Source organism: Oxyura jamaicensis, chromosome 1, assembly GCF_011077185.1.
Source record: "Oxyura jamaicensis isolate SHBP4307 breed ruddy duck chromosome 1, BPBGC_Ojam_1.0, whole genome shotgun sequence".
Taxonomy (NCBI): domain Eukaryota; kingdom Metazoa; phylum Chordata; class Aves; order Anseriformes; family Anatidae; genus Oxyura; species Oxyura jamaicensis.
Window position 1 is genome coordinate 101,396,192 of NC_048893.1, and position 19,240 is coordinate 101,415,431.

The 19,240-nt window shown below is 39.1% G+C and overlaps 1 protein-coding gene across 1 annotated transcript in view; it reads right to left on the bottom strand.

Annotated features, from left to right (window-relative positions):
• The window catches only part of LOC118160584 (SAM domain-containing protein SAMSN-1-like), a 104,956-nt gene extending 90,189 nt beyond the window's left edge, over positions 1–14,767 (bottom strand). The window contains exons 1-2 of the mRNA XM_035315397.1: positions 14,685–14,767; positions 14,153–14,221 (exon numbers count right to left, since the gene is read on the bottom strand). The gene's annotated coding sequence lies outside the window, so the exon portion shown is untranslated. The remainder of the gene's footprint in view (positions 1–14,152; positions 14,222–14,684) is intronic.
• Between the last annotated feature and the right edge of the window lie 4,473 nt (positions 14,768–19,240).

Here is a 19,240-nt window from a genome sequence, read left to right on the forward strand (position 1 = left end):
CTATGGTGGGTACAGCCTGAGGACAGTCGTTCTAACCTAATTTGCACCCACTCCCTGCAGCCATAGCCACACACTTCTGCTCCCATGCACCTCCTTAAATCCAGGTGATACCCACAGGTAGCTGTTGACAGCCCCAAGATCCAAGTGAAACAGAAAAGAGCCAGCTGGCTCACATGGCCAACTGCACCTAGATACGTACCCTCTGAACAGAACATAATATTTTGTCCGTACCACTGTTTCATCTGCAGTTTTCAGGCCTGGAGCTGGTTCATAGCCAGCCAATTCAGACTTGCATTTGCCTATATCTGTAGACACAACCCCAGATGTAAAATCTTCTGTCCTTCAGGATTCTACACTGAGACTTTTTGGTCCTGTCTCTCCACTCACATTCAGGCCAATCAGGAGGAATTTACTGGAAGCCAATGAAATCACGGTAGCATCTACAAGAGAAAAACTAAAGACTAATTTTATTGATTAGCTCCTACCATATGTTTTAATTTTCAGGTTTGTGTGAGTCTCACCTTGTTGAAATTCACAATCAGAGACTCAGAAATTTCCCATTCAGTTTGCAGATACATTGTGGCTCCTTAGCTGATTGAGATACATATCTGCTGCCAGTAGCTCATTCTCTTGCACACCATTCTGAAAAACAAAACAAACAAACAAACAAAACAAACAAACAAACAAGCAAACAAAATCTGCTGTACAAGCATCACATTTTGATCACACTGGCTCTAAGTTTGGCTCAATAGTTCTTTTAAAACAATCTCCTAATTAAAAGCATTTCTTCTTTTACACAGAGATGACCAACAATCCATACAAGTTATACATTAAAGGCTATGTATGCAGTTGTTAGTGTCAAGCAAAGTTTTTTCTCTTACACTCTGCAACTGAGGTTTCAATCTGTACTTAGTAAAATACAGTGATAAGACCTAATGCTCTAAACCAGTTATGAAGTGTGAGTACAAATGCAGGGAATACATGCTGCTCCATAGAGTATTTCTCCCCACTTTATCATTTTGCATTGCATTAACAGCTACCCACTGTTTGGACAGACCATTTGTATTCTTTGGAAGTTAATCTGAATAGATCCTTAATTGGTAGACATTAGTAGAACTTCATATTTTTCAACCGAGTTATGTCAACTCATCCAATGTCACCAAACAGTTACAACTGTGCAGCTAATTTTTACAACAGTGCTGTTTTTTAGAGGCAAGGATACATCAACTGATGCAGTGGCAATTTGAGCTGTTTACAATCCTGTGCATGTGATTTGCAGAGCCTCCAGCTTGAAGCGTCCTCGGTTTTGACTATCCATGACCCTGTTATACTGTCTTACTTCCTCTCCATGTGTTATAGCACTTTCTTTCATTTCTACAAACATATTGTGCCATGTGAGAGACGAACTCTATTTGTCACTTAGGACCCCTTTAAAAAACAAGTGGCAGCCTTCATGCCTTGTGGCAATTCACACCTTCATGTTCCTGAAAAATATGCCCTGTCTGTACTTGCTATTGGATAAATTACTGGCATTTATTAAGGTAATTGAATATGCAGAAGAGGCTGACATTAAGGGGAAGAAGTCTGTACACTGCCATCAGGATATGTTGCAGGAACAACACATAGGATATCAGTGTGTTCTAAAATATTTTGGGAAAACAAAATTTAAATTTGATTATCACATGCCAGTAAAAAATTGTATCCACTACACACTGTCCTCACCAGTCACATTAAAACCAGGCTTATCCAGTGGGAACTGTGGATGCCATCTGCATCCCTAGAATAACCTTGGCAGCATATCAGCATATATTCATTTATTTGGAGAACAGCCTTCCTTGCTGTAGCTGAGCCCTCATGGTACTTCAGACTGCCAAATTGTCTCAGAGCTAGTAACTAGATATTATTACTCACTTAAATCCATCCTAGTTAAACAACATGCTTGGAGTTGGCAGTTCCTGAAACTTTATTAAAGGCTGAGTAGGTAACCTCCCCCCCCCATCCCCCCGTGCCAATTTAGTAGCACATGATTACCTCAGGCAACCCACCAAGAACTTAAGATGGATAGCATGAAAAATGGAACATACATGAAAAAACAGTCTAGAAAGACTTGTTTAGGTAATTTCACTGTTCTGCTTTAGGTAGAACATGGTCTTCCAACAGGAGAATGAGTAATCGTTTTAATGAATTACAGGTGGATTGAGAGGGGAGAGAGCAGTGCACAGCATTGTTTCTGTATTTGCATAGAAAACTTCTCCCTCGCTATACTAACTTTTTAAACTGATGAGAGAAAATAACAATCAAGACATTTCTTGAATAAGACTGGCATCTAGAGATCTGCAAAAAAGGGTACATGCAACAGATACAGTTACAGATGAAAGACTTGTACATCAAAGAGTGACCCAGCCCCCTGTGACTCCCCCTGCTCTTTTATCATTCAAATTCTTCAAAGTAGGAGTCAATGGAATAGATGACATTTTTATCCTGGATAACCATGGAACAGCCAAAATTTTCCCCTAACTCTACTCAATCCAGATGTGGTTCAACAACCTGTTACTCTAACAATGCACAAAAAAACCACTGCTATGTGCAGAAATAATGTTCTCAAATAAGCTACAAATGTCCACCAGGAACAGATTAGTGAATTGCACACATTGTTTAGTCCTACAGAAGCATTTTTTAGCCAATATACTCGTAGTATATAGCTAGGACTTCAAAGCTGGCTCTGCTAGATGTACATTACTACCTTCATCGTAGGCACTTGCATGATACCATTATTCCCACATTGAAAACATAACATCATTTAGCATAGTTATCCTTTGAACATCCCTATGACAAGAAAAGTGATGTTATTCCCATGTTATCACACAGTTGGGCATATTGTCTGTATCACTAAAAGACATAATCAGATATATGTAATCTATTGCTCACTGATGGTGGGATGCCTGAATCCAAAATGCTGATTTTTAAATCTGCAGTTTAAAGTGCTTCCTCATTCTTCAGGTGCTTAAAGATACTTAGAAATGTAAAATTTCTCTATGAAGAAGTCCAGACACTATATAAATCTTGGCATTATTGAGCAGCTAGACAGCTCTTCTACATTTCGGTTAAATCAGGATCTGTAATTTGCATCTTGTTTGTATGTTGATTAATATTATTGTTGTCCTCAGAGCAAATAAACCAAACAAGCTTTGAAAAGAATAAGGCAAATGGACTGGACAGGACTTCCCCCTCCTGCTGCCTCTTACTTGTCAGCCCACTGGCTGCAGCCCAGCCATGGCAGCATCCCGTTTCATTAGGGTGATTAGGGTTCAATTTTTCTTCATGGTTTCTGTTCTCCTCTTCTGTGTGATTTCTCCAGCCACCAAGTGAGAGACTTGTCTGAACTGGGTTTCTCCTACTTCAGACTTCTAAATTATCTGTTCTACTTTATACATACTAATTAGATCTGTAAAGCTAAAGAGCGTGTGCATGAGTGCATATGTGTGCATATGTTTGTGTAGGTCTCTGGCCTGGTTGTTAGAGCAGTCACTTGACAAGGGATCCAATTGAGTTCTCCAGGTCCAGCTCCAATAAGCATCAAATATTAATCTAATTCACTGGAGCAGAAATGAAAATTGCTGCAGCAAGTATTAAAATAAAATGCTTTCGAGGAGTGGTTGTAGGTGCTCAGGCAAGAAGTTTGCAGGAGACAGAAATGTGAACCAACTCTCCAGAGCATACTAAAGACTCCACCAAGACACTTTTTTTCTTCAGAATAAAACTGGAAACAGTTTATTTCTCTAGCTAGTTTGAAAACTGTACAGTATATGTAGTACAATTGCCATTCTCTAAGTTTCTTGATTATCTCTAATGTATAACCTCTGGAGGGAGAAAGGAGTGCATGCATCTTCCTCTCTCAGTTCCCTCTGCTCAGCACCTACCTTCTTACTCCAATCTCTGGGAACTTGCAGGAGATAAACTGTCAGGATGAGGAAGGTGACATTTTATAAAGACAGTGGGAGAGCCAAATGCAATGAGCTGATTACTAGTAACTTGCTGCTGTGCATGGCTATGTGCAGCATTATCCACAGGCAAGCCAGATCATTTTGTCAACAGCACCTTGCTGTAAAAAAAAACACAACAACTGTCAGATTGATTGGATATGGGAAATCTTATTTAAGAGCAAATGATACTATGTGAAAATTGAGTAGGAGAGGATAAATGTGCATGCATATGTCCCAGCCCAGAGCTGTAAATTGCTACTGCTACTAAAAGCAGTGTTATCCATAGCCACAGCTCTGCTGGGTGCTAGTTTACACTTACTTAAAGAAGGCATATTATTTATCCCACAAACAGCAACTGAGGCATAATATGCTATTAAGGGATTAGATAGTCAAAAAGAAAAAGCACAATATGAGGGCTGGAATTATTTTTCTGAATATGACTAATAACAACTTCAGTCACTGTTGGAGACTGGATACTCATGCGTTCTTGTTCAAATGTCTTGGTATACCTTGGCACTATGTTTGCTCATGTACTTTTACATATTCAAGAGATGCTTTCCCATCATCAGAAAGTATCCTACACTTGCATATTATCCATTGATTTTTTATTAATCCTAGCAGTGGAAGATAAGTTAGAGTCCAGCCTACAAAAAGCCAGTAGGAACAAGGATGAATATAACAAAAATTAAGAGAAATAATGAGAAACAGCTGTGGTAGCAAACATTTGCAGTGGAAACTGGCAAAAAGTACTTGTAATAGAGAGATTCAGTACACTGAATCATATACTCTGAATTCCATAAACTGGTTTAAAAGAACATTTAACAAAACCTGCAAGTATAGATCTTCTACACTCTCTTCTTAAAATCCATGCTATATTAATGGTTTTATTGACAAACTGAACAATAACTTTGTGGTGTCATCCATTTTACACAAAATCACAGTAAACTTGACACTTGAACAATATTACTTTAGATGTGTAGAAATTCAGAATCATTGAAAAACTACGCATTTGTAAAACTCTGCTAAGTCTAAATCTAAATCTTAAATAGAAGTATCTAGAAAAGATACCAAAGCATGCAAGTGAAAACAAACGTGAGGGAAATATAATTACAAGGGATAATGAGACTTTGGGTGTAATCTCTTGCATGTATCTGTATTATCAGCTGAATCTTTGGATAGGCCTGATCCAAAGTCTGCTAAATGTTAATGAGGGTATTTCTTTTGATTTTAATAAGTTCTGAACTTAATCCTAAACAAAATAATTTAGTTCAGTAGGTCATGGTTTTGTAACATGAAGAATAGTGTATGAACACAAACCTACTGTGACATGAAGTATCAGAAATAGTGCCTCATTATTCTTTATTTCTGATGCAGCAAAAATAGCCTTTTTAGAAATATAGGCTCAGAAAATAAATTTCTCAGTAATCTATTTCTTGGGTCCATGCACTGAAATATACTGTGATCAATATTTTCAGGTGAAGCAATTTGCTTCCTCTGTTTGGCATGTGCATTATAGTTGCAATGCAACTTTGACTTTCATTTTGGTTGCAATCTGTAATTGCTAATGAAACAAACAAACAAACAAAACAAAACCAAAACCAAAAAAAAAAAAAAAAAAAAATCACCTTCCAAGCTTTTCTAATGTATCAGCTAGATAAATTGTTAACACTTAAGAACTCCCCATGCAGTAATGAATGACACAGTTTCCTGTGTTATCCCTGATAAAGTTTAGGATATGGAAAGCAGTTTAATCCTCTTTCTATACTCTCCCATCTGTGCTTTAGAGCTACCATAGTAAATTACTACATACTACTACTTTAGATGCAATTTCATATTTTCAAAGCTGAGATAATTTTATTCTACACTGATTTTTTTAATCTTTGTGGAGAAAAAAAAAAATATTTAGGGAAGCCAGGTCAGATAAAACTGTTGAATTAAAGAGATGGGCAGTAGTTTTCAGTAAAATAGACCTTTCATAAAGCTTGCTCAGAACACAGAGTTCAGCCAAATTAATCACTTTGTTTACAGAAAATCCACAATGCAAAATGTTAAGATTTAACTCAATTGTAATCTTCTGTTAATTATAGGACATTTTTTATTCAGGAACAGTTGCTGACAAATATGGCTTGAGACATTCTTTTATTTGTACCTTAAATATGCTATTACCTATGCCTGATGTCTTTGATTCAGCATTAATATTGCAGATTGAATTTACTTGGTACAATTTTGCCATTAACCTGTTCAGTCACAGTTAGGGCTCATTTCTTTCTCTGTGAGGGAAGCTTAAGATTTGTGTTAGATTTCTCCACATTTTATCAGATGTACACTTTGCTTGTTCTGTAATTATTATGGGTAAAGGACCTGATTTAGTATCCATTGCAGTAAATACACTACTCTGAGAGTGAGCATAAACAATTCCTCCGGGAGCAGAAGTGAATGCAGAGAAAGAAACTGATTTAATAAACTTTTTATCTTGTATTTTTCTGTATCCACAATAGGAACCTACATTCAATAACACCACAGAAATCCTGTCAATCCAGTATCTTGCTCAAGTCACCATATGGTTGTGGAACAGCTGGTTAATGTTAAACCTTCACAAAACTGAGATTATACTTGCAGGAAACAGTAGATATTTTGAAGAATCTGTACTCACGGTGTGGCATCTACACATCTAAGACAGATAGCCATAAATCATCAAAACACTACCAGAGAAATAATTCCTCTGTGACCCTTGTTATTTTGAATTCCAAAATGGCATCTTAACCTCTCTTGTGTCATAGGGCTAGCGTGCAGAATGTAGCACATCCTACCTGATGCCCTAAACCCAGCTAAACAAATGCTTGTCACCTCACAATGAGATTACGGCAATCCTACACTTTCTCTGAGACTTTGTAATTACTTCTAAGACTTCTAGAGTCTTAGAAGTCTTCCTTCCTATGTCCTTTTTCAGCCACCTTTGGAAACTCCACGTTACCAGATGAGCTGCTTACTGGGAGCTAAAGCAGCTGCAGAAGTGCAGTCAGACTGCAAAGCTGTGACTCCATGTTTTCTTTCCCAGTTGTTATATATATGCATGACTCTGGAAAGCACTCTGCTCTACTGCACAGAGAAGTGGTGCAAATTCCCGGGGGAACTTGCATAATGAAGCAAAAGAAGGAGCTCTATAATGGGTCTATGGATTTTCCTCTAGGAACAGATAACCTTTCTCCACAAAGGGTAGCCTACTGACACCAAAACAGAGGTGCTTCACACGGTGCCTGCCAGTAAGAAACTTCTCCTGCTCATTTGAATTTCTCTAGGTCTTCATTGCTGCTGCTGGAATTGCAAAGGAACAGACTCCTATCTTTAATGCCCTACCCACTTGCACCTGCTCCTCCAGAGCAGGGTGGGATGGGTGATGAGCAGAGGAAACCTCAGTGGGAGAACAGGGATTTGTGGTCACTAGCAGGAGAAGTTACACATGGAATAGAAGATAGCTTGGTAGCAGTAGAAAACTAGGCAGTGTGGCTAAATTATTATATTGTTGAAAGAATTGTAAAGTGACAAAAAATTGTAAAGTGACTCTTGTAAAGATGGAAGTTTTGGAAAGTTCTTGAAAAGAGAAAAATATCTAAATATAGAGCATTTACGTGACCTTAAGTTTGCCCCTGTGTGCCTAGTGTCAATATTGACAGTGGTCCAAGGGATCACTTAGGAGAGGTGGGTGGGGTGGGGGCAACAGTCCAAATCCTGCCTCTGGAAGGGAAGGAAAGCCCACTTCAAAGCTGAAGCCTCAAGAAGCAAGAGAATGAATAACTGAGCCCAGGAAGGTGGACGGAAAAGGATAATTGCTGTCAACAGTCTAGCTCTCTCCTTACCCCCTGGTGTGAATGCTCTCCCTCAGAACCATGATCAGAGCCCGCAGGGCTCAACCTTCCCCCCCCCCCCCCCCGCAACGGTCAGCTCCCCAGAGACAGTCACTCAGCTCCCTGTGCCCCCAGCTGCCTCTGGAGAGCAGAAGGGGAAACAAAGGAGGAGGAGGAGGACCTGGCTACGCTTCTGCAGTTTAACCTGAATGTAGCTTCATAATGTTAAGCAACAACTGCTCCTACAGTACATACCACATTGTAGAGTATTGGGAAGTGTCAAAGCTTTCCAGCTAAGGTTGCCAGATCTTCTGAGGACAGCAAATGAAGGAATCTTAAAAATATGCTCTTCCAGCTACCCCTACAATCAGGCACAGGTAGATTATAGAATGTTTAATAAGTGTCTAAGTAAGCTGTCCTGACATCACTAGTCCTTTATTTAAGGCACTGATAGAAGAAGAACTAATTATTCATGAATATTCCAAGTGCTACTAGGACAAAAAAAAAGCATGTAAAGAGACAGGTATGAACATTCTTAAAAATGTGATCCAAGTAATGTTTCCCTGTCCTGACCTTTGAATGTTTGTGGCTGTGATACTATTTTCTGTGGTACTGCTTTGTGCAATAACAGTATAGAAACAGGAAACCAAGCAGGCTTTTGGGAAGGTTAGCTAAAAATTAGTCAGCTTTTATAGCTTGCTGATAAAAGAATTGGTTTGAATACAGTTTGAATACTTAATATTTTAAATAGGTTTCATATTTTATTTACATCCTAAACTTAATTTTAGGTCATGGATAAAAATATAGAGCAAGACACATGGCTTTCTTAATGAAACAAAATTACTTAGCCTTTTAGTGTATTTGTATGTTAAATTGGAAATCTTTGTACCCAGGGTAACTAGTGTATTTTGGAACTGAGTATTCACATAAACTACTAAGGAAATAATTCTGGGATTTCTGAGAAGTTCAAAGTTACTGTTTGAATAACAGTATGACTGAAAAAATCATGATATAGGAAGGATGTAAATAAAATACTAAACATATTTAAAATGTTAAGTATTCAAACTGTATTCAAACTATATTCAAAGTACATCATGGAGCACTAAGCCAATGGATGGACCACAAATAAACTGCGTGATTTAGGCATAAACACTGGGAATTTAGGAGTCTTCTTGATAGTAAACAATGTTTATTATTGATGTTCTTTAACTTCCATGTTGCTATGTCTACCACGCAAATGTGCCATATTTCCAAGTGTACAAATTTTTAATAGCATTCATGGAACTGTTTAGAAGGAAGAGATGCATTTAATAACCATCAGAGATTTATCTAGCCTACCATTATCTGACAATCAACACCTCTTCACTGGAGCTTATAATACAGGCAACCAAAGGTTCATTGTAAAACCAGAATGTATGACTTGAAAAGCTGGAAGGAAGACTGCTTAAATGCTTAACAATAGACTGAAATTATAGGTAAGAAGGTTTTGATAAAACTATGAAAATATTTTTTCTTACTATTTATTTTTTTAAAGAAAAATTCATGCTTTCTCTCTAAATGCTTTCCAGGAAATAATTTTCTAATCAACTCTAATCATAAGTTATTAAGAGCACTAATCTTTTTTTTCTTTTTCCTTTTTCTTTTTTTTTTTTTCTCCCTCTGACAGGAAAAACAGCAATTAAATAACACAGATGTTTCTTGTTCTCAGAAGTATGTCCAACTGTGTCAAAATAGTATTACCTGTAAAAGACAGTAAGCAGAATTTGAAAATATTAGTGTAACCATCCAGGGGCAGATTACATTTAGGCTTATGCAGACACGAGAGTGATGAGGAGGGGATGTACGTGTGTTTGGGCAGTGGGGAGCAGGTTGTAGAGAGCAGAGGAGGATACAAGAGAAATCCATCATTCCCAGCCTTGAGTTCACTTGCAGTCAAAAGGGACAGTCTGTTTTTCTCAGCTTTGTAGAGATGTCAAAAACATTGAGAAGAGGATCCATCATTTCACCAAAGGGGACAGGGATTTGACCCTATTCACTCATGCACTGACCCACAGAGCTTGTTGCGTACATGCACTGCGTATGTATAATATACTTTATTAAGAAGACTCTGACAGAGGCTGCTAGAAGCCTTTCGGGACATTATACAGTATAATGTTCTCCAAGTGACTACCTCTGCTCTTTGAAGATGAGGTGTCAAAGAGGTAGCTAACCCAGAAAGATCCAAGAAGTCTTTAGCATCTTCATGTTGGCTAACTGTGCTTTCCGTATGTGAGGTATAGACAGTCTATAAACTAAGTTGAATAACTGTGGTTAATCTGTGGCACCCTTAAACTTTTACAGAGCAAATTTAGATAACCATTCAAAGCATATTCATGAGATTCTCCAACATGAGCATCTTACCCTCTACCTTTGTGAAATTACTGTTAATCATTCAGTAATGTCTGCATCATCCTATTTAAACCTTCCCCTGTGGTTTTAGAATTCTTTCTGCTTACTAATCCACCACAGGGGAGTGATATGTAAACATGCAAATATATTTTTATAGGCTTTTCCTCTTTGTGATGGTAGGTTCTATCAAGCCATATTTATAGCCTCACCAAGAAATATTTATAATTCATTTGCCTCACATTCAATTGAATTAATTTAAAGGTATAATTCAATTTAACAAACATGCAGCTTGGTTTATTGAGCAATGACATGTACTGCAGCTGTTTCAGGCACCCTGCACTTCACCCCATCTTTCTGTTTTCAGCTAGCCTCCTGGCTCGGTAGTATTTGTGTATATCAAACCATGTACCACACTAGAACAACAACATACCGTAACAAGACAACAACAGCTTTTAACCTCCAAGCTATGTAACTTATCTAGATATCCAAAATTTATCTGAATTCTCCTTATCCATGAAGAGTACGTCCTTTACTGTGCAGATCTCTTACAAAATCCTGTTGATGTGAACTATTGCACTCTTACTGCTAACTCTGCTGAAGTCCATTATAGACAACCCTTGCCTGTGATTTATGCCTCATTATAAAAATCAAATTTCTTGGTTGTCAAAAGTAAATTGACTGCAGAAAGCTGAAGGAACAAACTCTCCGACATACAGAGTCATCGCACCAGCCTAAGGGTGTAACTTCAAATGTGATAGGATATGCTATAAATACAGAGCTTCAGAAAAGAGAAAAAAACTGATCAGATGGAGTAAAGAAAGTGCTGTCTTTATCCTAACCTTAACTCTAACCACCAGCATGGGCTGAGACTTGGCCCACACCCACAAACCATAACCCAGATTAAAAAAAAAAAATGTTGGAAGAAATTGTTCTGCAGGATACTGCTCTTGCCAGCCCTTTTGCATCCCTACTGCAGCTGAAGATCTAGATATGGTCACTTTCCTGACACTAAATCTAATCTTACCCACAATTTTAATCATAAGCCTAAAATGTATTATGCATTAAGACATAACCTTGGATCCCTAGCCATGGTTGAGATGAAAAAGTAATTTCAGGAGATATCTTTCTGTAGGCTGCCTCTTCCCTTGGCAGCCCACATGCAGCATCAGTCCACCCAGAGCCAGAATTTGTCTCTCTCCTGACCCTTCACCAAATTATAATGGTAACTCTAATGGCCAACGGAGGCTCAGCTTCAGCCAAGAACATACAGCCATGGCCCAGAAGAAAAAGTTTTATGGGGAGAAATACTTTGGCAATTTACCCCTTCCCTTAGCAACCTCCTTGCAGCCCTGTTTCACTGGGGATATAGGCTTTGTCTCTCTCCTAATTTTAATCCTAATTCTATCACAATGGATGAGCTTTACCAAGGATGCCAGCCATGACCCTGGTGAGCACAGTGTCAAGAGAAATATTTATCAGACTAATCCTTCCCTCAGCACTCCCTTTGCATACACACCCCAAAAAAGTCTCTACACCTTGTCAGTCTCCTAATCCTAACTCAAAACCCAGATATCATTGTGGGCATACCCTTTCCAGCCACTTCGAAACAGAATGGCAAAAATCTGCCTCTTAAACTAAAACTAACCCCAACTTTTTAGCTTGGTATTGGCTCAGCACTAGCCCAGGACATCAAAATATGGTACAGATTAAAGAGTAGTCAGGGTAGAAACCTTTTGATAGCCATTCCCATCCCCTGGTACAGCCTTTGCAGATCCACTCAAATGAATGCTCTAAGTTTTGTCTCTATACCTATATCTTAACCTTAAAGGTAGCTATAACTACAACCTTATTGCTTGTCCTTTGTTGAATCCCCCATGCATGGCTAGATAAAAAAGTTGTCAGGAGATGAATACTCTTCCAGGCCCTTTACAGTCTGACTCCAGCAGGAGCCTTAGGCTTTTTCTCTCTCCTAACTCTAAATCTATCCCCAACTCAAAGGGTGGTCTGAAACTTACCCCTTGCTCTCAGGAGTAGCTCTAATGAAAAAAGCCCAAGGGAAAAGTCTTTCTGTAGCCTACCACTTTTCTTGGCAAACTCTTTCCATTCCCAGTCCTACAGGAGATCTAGCCTTTTTCCCTCTCCTAATCCTCATCCCATCTATCCCCAGCCCTATGCCTTGACCTTGGCTGAGCCTCAGGTGAGGATCCCCAGGTATGGCCTAGATGAAAAGGTGGATGAATCTTTTTGTAGCCTGCTACTTGTTTGGCAGCTGCTTTGCAGCCCCACTTCAAAAATAGGTCTAGCCTTTGACTCTTCCCTAATCCTAATGCTCCCTGCTGTAGAGGGTTCAGCCCTAGATCAGGACACCCAGGCACCATCTATACCAAAGCGTAGTCAGGGAAGAAGTCTTTCTATAGCCCACGACTTCATTTGGGAGCCCCTTTGCTGCCTGGTCCAATGGAATCTCTTGAGTTTCTCACTCTTCTAACCTTGACTTCAATAACAAGAGTGGCCTGAGCCTTACCCAAGGATCCTCAGCCATAGCTCAGGTAAAAAACTGTTCAGTAGAATAATCTTTCTGTAACCCACTACTTCTTTTGATAGACCTTCTGCAGCCTCACTCAGCTACTTTGCAGTCATTTTTTGGCTTATTTTATGTGTATTGCTAGTTTTAAAACATATTTTCTTCTTCTGTTTGCTTTCAAGGCATGCAAGTTAACTGTTTGAATGCACCAATACTGTAGGCTACCTGTCTATCCCTGACCACTTGTTTGGTTACACTGGCGTCTGCAGCTGAAGTTATTATATAACCAGTTGCATTTCTTACTACCTTTGACTCCTCCATGCACATGACAAGAAACTATTTACAGCAAGGTTAGCAACAGACAGCTTTGGGGCTGAATCAGGAACAACGTATGAACTCACGCTTCCAGCTTTGTAGTGAAACTTAACGATCTTGTCAAGTTATTTTGAAAAGTATATCCTTATTCTGCTTATATTAAAGGGTAGCAGATGATATATAGAAATTTACAAAATAACTTTTTCTAGGTTCTTGCTATATCTAGGAAGTCTGAGGGTATTTACTTTATCCACTTCATGCTCCCTTTTCTCCATATCTCCTTTCTCTGTACACACACACACACAAAATCAGTTGCTAGATTCATTTTTTTTTTTTTTTCTGTCACTCTTTGCCATTTACAATCCACCTTAAAACTTGGGGAAAAAAAAAGTCATGTATTATAGTTACTGTTCTATGTATTCTGTACCAACAGAGCAACTGACATCATCAGAAGAGAAGAGCTGAATATGTCAAATACATAACATCTACAAACTGAAGTTGTTTCTTTTGTTGATATGCCCCTTCAAACTTTAAAGCCAACTCCAAAGCTCTTAGCACAAATTCTGATTTTATACTACAGACTGAAATTAGCAATTATACAAGGCTTTCAACCAAAATGGTTTATTAGTGGTCCATACCCCATCATACCCGAAGAATGCCATGGCCTTACAATGGCACACTTTCTGAACCCTTTCCAATTTCAGATATTTCCTCTTTTAATACCTCATTGCTTTTGCATCAATTACAACCTGACCTAAAGCCACACTGGCAGTGAAAGTGATATATAGTGGAATCCATTTAAATGAATTTCTGATGAAAGAATAAAACTGTTAAAAGAACAAATTTACTGCACAGATTTATACAAATCCTGTATATGCACTGAAATCCTCTTAAAGGAAAAACTGATGGAAGATTAAAATGTTAAATGAATTAAAACCCAGCATCCTAGTGAAATATAATGATTACTTGACCTACTAAATGAATAGCTCCAATAACCATATAATGCTAAGTATTCAAATATATGTCAATTTTGAATATGTAGTGAAAAAATGTAAGGCAATGATCAATGGGAGTATCTGTTAAAACAGTAAACTTACAAACCAGCAGTGAAACGTTCTTGAAAAGTCTTTGTTCACCCAGGCATGGAGCTAGCCAGTCCTTCATTTCTGTTGAGAAAGAGAATTTTAGTGATTATTAAAAGCTTTTAATCACGTATCATTTGCTTTGCTCAATTACAACATATCCAAATGTCTGTTCTCTTCCCTTTCAGCTGAGCTCTACACTTGTGGCAAATTGTTAGGGATCTGTTTTACAAAAGATATTGACCAATGTCTGCCATTAGGGCTGTCTGTATTCCATTTCATGGAAAATATCTTTTAAAACTGTGCCAGTGAAACTGACAAAACAAGTGTTGTGAGCACTGTAACATTATTTAACATTTGTAATTTTAATGCACATTCAAAGACATAGCAAATAGACACATTTCTGATATTACATCTTAGTACTGCAAAAACAAACAAACAAAAAAAAAACAACACACCAAAAACCTGTTTTGTCTTTCCCCATAAAAAGTCGTATTTTAAATAATAAAAATGATCCCATATATATATATGTATATATATGCTTTACCTGTACAACTTGGATTTGGTTAGCTCTTCAAGTAACAGGTTTCAGGTTAAATCCCAGATTAAACCACTAAAAATGTCAACTCTAAATCCCCTGAAATGAGTTTAAAACAATTCTATATATCAGCTTCCTACCTGAGAAGAGTTGAGTTCATAATCAGTTTAGGTCATAGGTGAAATGAGTTTGTCAGTTGCAATCTAGTCTGTAATGAATTTATATCTTGATCTCAGAAATTACTGTACTACCCAATTAAATATTGCCTGAAGCCACCGTTCATTAAAGATTGAGACCCAGTGATGGATATTGGAGACTGAAGTGTATTTTTGGTGTAAGAAGATCTATACAATCCCTAGACACTCCTGTCTTGGTAGCAAGATGCTCTGTTTGGAAATGGCATTCTTGCCTCTGTCAAGTTTTTATATTTTCACCATATCATGTTTACATGGCCTTACTAGTTTCAAAAATATCGTACCAAGAAATATTAAAAACCTTGAGTCACAGCCTTCTTTACAGAATATGCTTTGTAGAAATTCAAGATTTCTTTTAGTGGCTAATTATGCAGCTGTGATTACTTTTGTGCCATTTAACTCAAAGCCTATATTGTTGAAAATAGAGTGTCTGTATAAGGCAAAGCTTTTATTAAAGGGTTCTGGCTAGCAGTGAAGCATGCTGAAAACTAGAACTTACCTATACAGAGGAAAAAGAGAATATATGTGAACTGAAGGCCACAAGAAGAATGCATATATAAAGATGCAAATGCAAAAGCCCCTAAGGGAAGATTAACTGTGAGTCCTTTGACTTCTCCCCTAACTGTCCTGTGAGATTCGGGAAAATACGGGGAAGGGAAATTTTGACTGCCTGAATGACAAAATCCAAAGAAAACGTCTTAGGTGATTTGATAGTGGAAAAGTTTAAATGCAGAATTTCTTCTTGATTACATGGAAAACATCTCCCTTGTGTTCCACTCACACTGAGATGTGTGACTACAGAGAAATTTTTAATTTACCAAAACTCCAGCTAGCATTATGTTCTGGTAATCGATACACAGTAACAACCATAAACAAGAAAGATGTAAATAACAATGCAAGCACTCCACACATTCCTAAAACTGTGTTCTACTGTACCTTAGACAACACAAATGTACCTTGAAAGTACAAGTGGTTGATAATAAGGAAACACAGAAACTCCACAGAGACAAACAGAGTACACATGAAATACACAGGTACTCATTCTGGCTATTAATGCATTAAAAGGCACAAAGACTCTAGAGATTTCTAAGTTTTCACTGAGACATCTGGTACAACCAAGCGTTCAAATCTTACCCCACAACATCCCAATGTGGGGGAAAGAGAGGGTCAGCCCATTGACAGATCCTGGAAGTCAGAAAGGTATCCTTTCTTCCCTAACATCCCGTCTCTTAAACCAATTTACATTATCCACTGATCTATTCTGTTTAGTGACCAGTGACAGGACCCACAGGAATGGTGTCAAGCTGAAGCAGGGGAGGTTCAGGCTACACATCAGGAAGAGGTTCTTCACTGAGAGGGTTGTTGCACACTGTAACAGTCTCCCCAGGGAAGTTGTCACTGCACCAAACCTGTCAGAGTTTAAGAAGCATTTGTACTGTGCACTTAACCACATGGTATGAATTTTTGGGTAGACCTGTGTGGTGCCAGGAGCTGGACTTTATGATCCTGGTGCGTCCCTTCCAACTTGGGATATTTTATGATTTTATATTGTGTCAGGGGTTTTTAAATTAGACATCTGATGAAGAGATGATCAGGTTTGAAATTCAGTACTCATATTAAAATGCAAGTCTGCCAGCCAGTCTTACTGAGAAAGGTACACTTCTTGAGAGCTGGCTGAAAACTAGCTCTTGTTGACAAGCTGTTGTAGATATCAACTGCTGAAAAGAACAGGAGATATCTGGATAAGGAACAGGAAGTCTCCAAAAGCAATTAGAATCATAACATACCCTCAGTTGGAAGGGACCCAAAAGGATCATTGAGTCTAACTCCTGGCTCCATATAGGACCACCTAAAAATCAGATCATCTGTCTGAGAGCATTGTCTAAACACTTCTTGAACTCCTTTGGGTTCGGTGCCATGACCGCTTCCCCGGGCAGCCTGGCCCAACCACACTCTCAGTGAAGAACCTTTTCCAAACAGCCTGAACCTCTCATCGCAGTTCCATGTCATTCCCTCAGGTCCTGTCGCTGGTCACAAGAGAGAAGAGATCAGTGCCTCCACCTCTGCTCCCCCTTATAAGGAGGCTGTAGGCCATCATGAAGTCTCCTCCTCAGTCTCCTCTGCTCTTGGCTGAACAAACCAAGTGACCTCAGATGCTGTTCATTCATCTTCCCCTTTAGACCCTTCACCATCTTCATAGCCCTCCTTTGGACACTCTCTAAAAGCTTCATGTCCTTATTATACTGCAACACCCAAAACTGCACACAGTACTCGAGGTGAGGCCACACCAGCAAAGAGTAGAGCAGGACAGTCACGTGCCCAGCTCTCTAATTCATCAAGATCTCTCTGCAAGGCCTTGATAGAATCAACAGCTCCTCGCATTTTAGTGTCATCCACAAACTTACTTAGCATACCTTCAAGTCCTGCATCCAAGTCATTTATGAAAACATTGAAGAGAATTGGCCCTAAATTGGAGGGAGCCCTGCAGAACCCCTACAGTGACTGGCTGTCAGCCTCATCTAACACCTTTCTATCATGACCCTTTAAGCCTGACCCATCAGCCAATGGTTCACCCATCATATTGTGCATTTGTCTAACTGTATGCTGGACATTTTGTCCAGAAGGATGCTGTGCGAAGCAGTATGGAAAGCTTTGCTGAAATCCAAAAAGACTATGTCTACCTTCTTCACCTGCTCAACTAGGTTGGTAGCCTTGTCATAAAAAGCAATTAAGTGTGTTAAGCAGGACCTTCCCTTCCTAAACCCATGTTGGCATTGACCAATGACCGCATTGTCCTTCAGGTGTTTTTCAACAACTCCCAGAAAAAAATTCTCCATAATTTTTCCAGGCACTGAAATGAGACTGACAGGCCTGTAATTACCAGGATCTTCCTTCTTGCCCATCTTGAAAATTGGAATAACATTTGCCAGCTTCCAGTCAACTGGGAGCTTTCTGGATTCCCAGGACCATTGAAAAATAGTTGAGAGAGGTCTTGTGATGACATCAGGTGGCTCTCTGAGTACCCTGGGGCGAATCCCATTGGGCTACATGCATCTAGCTGGAGCAGTAAATCCCGTACAAGTTAGGGGTTGGCTGGGAGTTTATCATTTCTGCAGTCACAGTCCTCCAAGTCAGGGCACCTACATTCCTAAGGCCAATTATTGGTGTTGAAGACGGAGGCAAAGAAAGCCTTAATAATCTCTGCTTTTTCTATGTCCCTGTTTGTGACGTGATCATCTTTAATTAATGCACTAATGTTATTTTTGGTGCTCTTTTTGCTGTTAACTTATTTAAAAAAAACTTTTTATTGTCCTCCACAGTACTGGCCAACTTCAATTCTAATTGAACTTTGGCTGCACAAATTTTCTCCCTAAAATGGCAAACAGTATCTTTGTTGTCCTCCCTTGTCACCCAACCTTGCTTTCAGTGACCATACACTTTCTTTTTCTGCCTAAGTTCTATCAGAATATCCCTGCTTAGTCAAGCTGACCTTCTACCTACATGCTTGACTTCTGATATTTTGGATTTGCTTGCTCCTGGGCTCTTAAGAGGTGGTACTTAAAAAGTCACCAGCACTGATGGACCCCAATGTCTTCAAAAGCAGTTTCTTAGGGGACTGTACTAATTAGTTCCCTGAACAGCCTGAATTCTGCTTTCCCCATATCCAGGGCTAAAGTTTTGTTGGCAGTTTTCTTCCTATCACCAAAGACTTTACACTCAACTACTTCATGGTCACCATGGCCAAGATGGCCACCAATCACCAGCTCACCCAGTAGACCCTCTCTGTTCACAAGAAACAGATCTAGGAGGGTGCCTTTCCTAGTCAGTTCTCTTAGCACCTGCACCAAGAAGTTATCAATAAGGTGTTTTAGGAATCTCCTGAACCTGTACCTATCAGCTGTGTGGTATTCCCAGTTCATATCTGGCAAGTTAGAGTCACCCATAAGGACAAGGCCAGCTAATCGAGATGCCTCTCTTAGTTTCTTAAAGAATATTTCACCAGTTTCATCATCCTGGCTGGGTGGTCTATAGGAGACTCCCACAGCAACATCGCCTTTATTTGCTTGTCCCTTAATCCTTACCCAGAGGCTCTCAACTGTGTCATTGCCAACTGTAAGCTCCATACAGTTCAGGCCATCCATTACATACAGTTCAATCCCCCACCACAACTGCCCTGCCTATCCCTTCCCTGGACATATAGCCCTGAAGAGGCTATAACTGTCAATCATAACACACCACACATAATAATCCATCCCAGGATTTCTCCCACCAGGTTTCACTTATGCCAATATCACAGCTCTGGGACTGAGCCAAGGCTTCTAGCTCCTCCTGCTTGTTCCTCATGATGCATGAATTGGTGTAGAAATATTT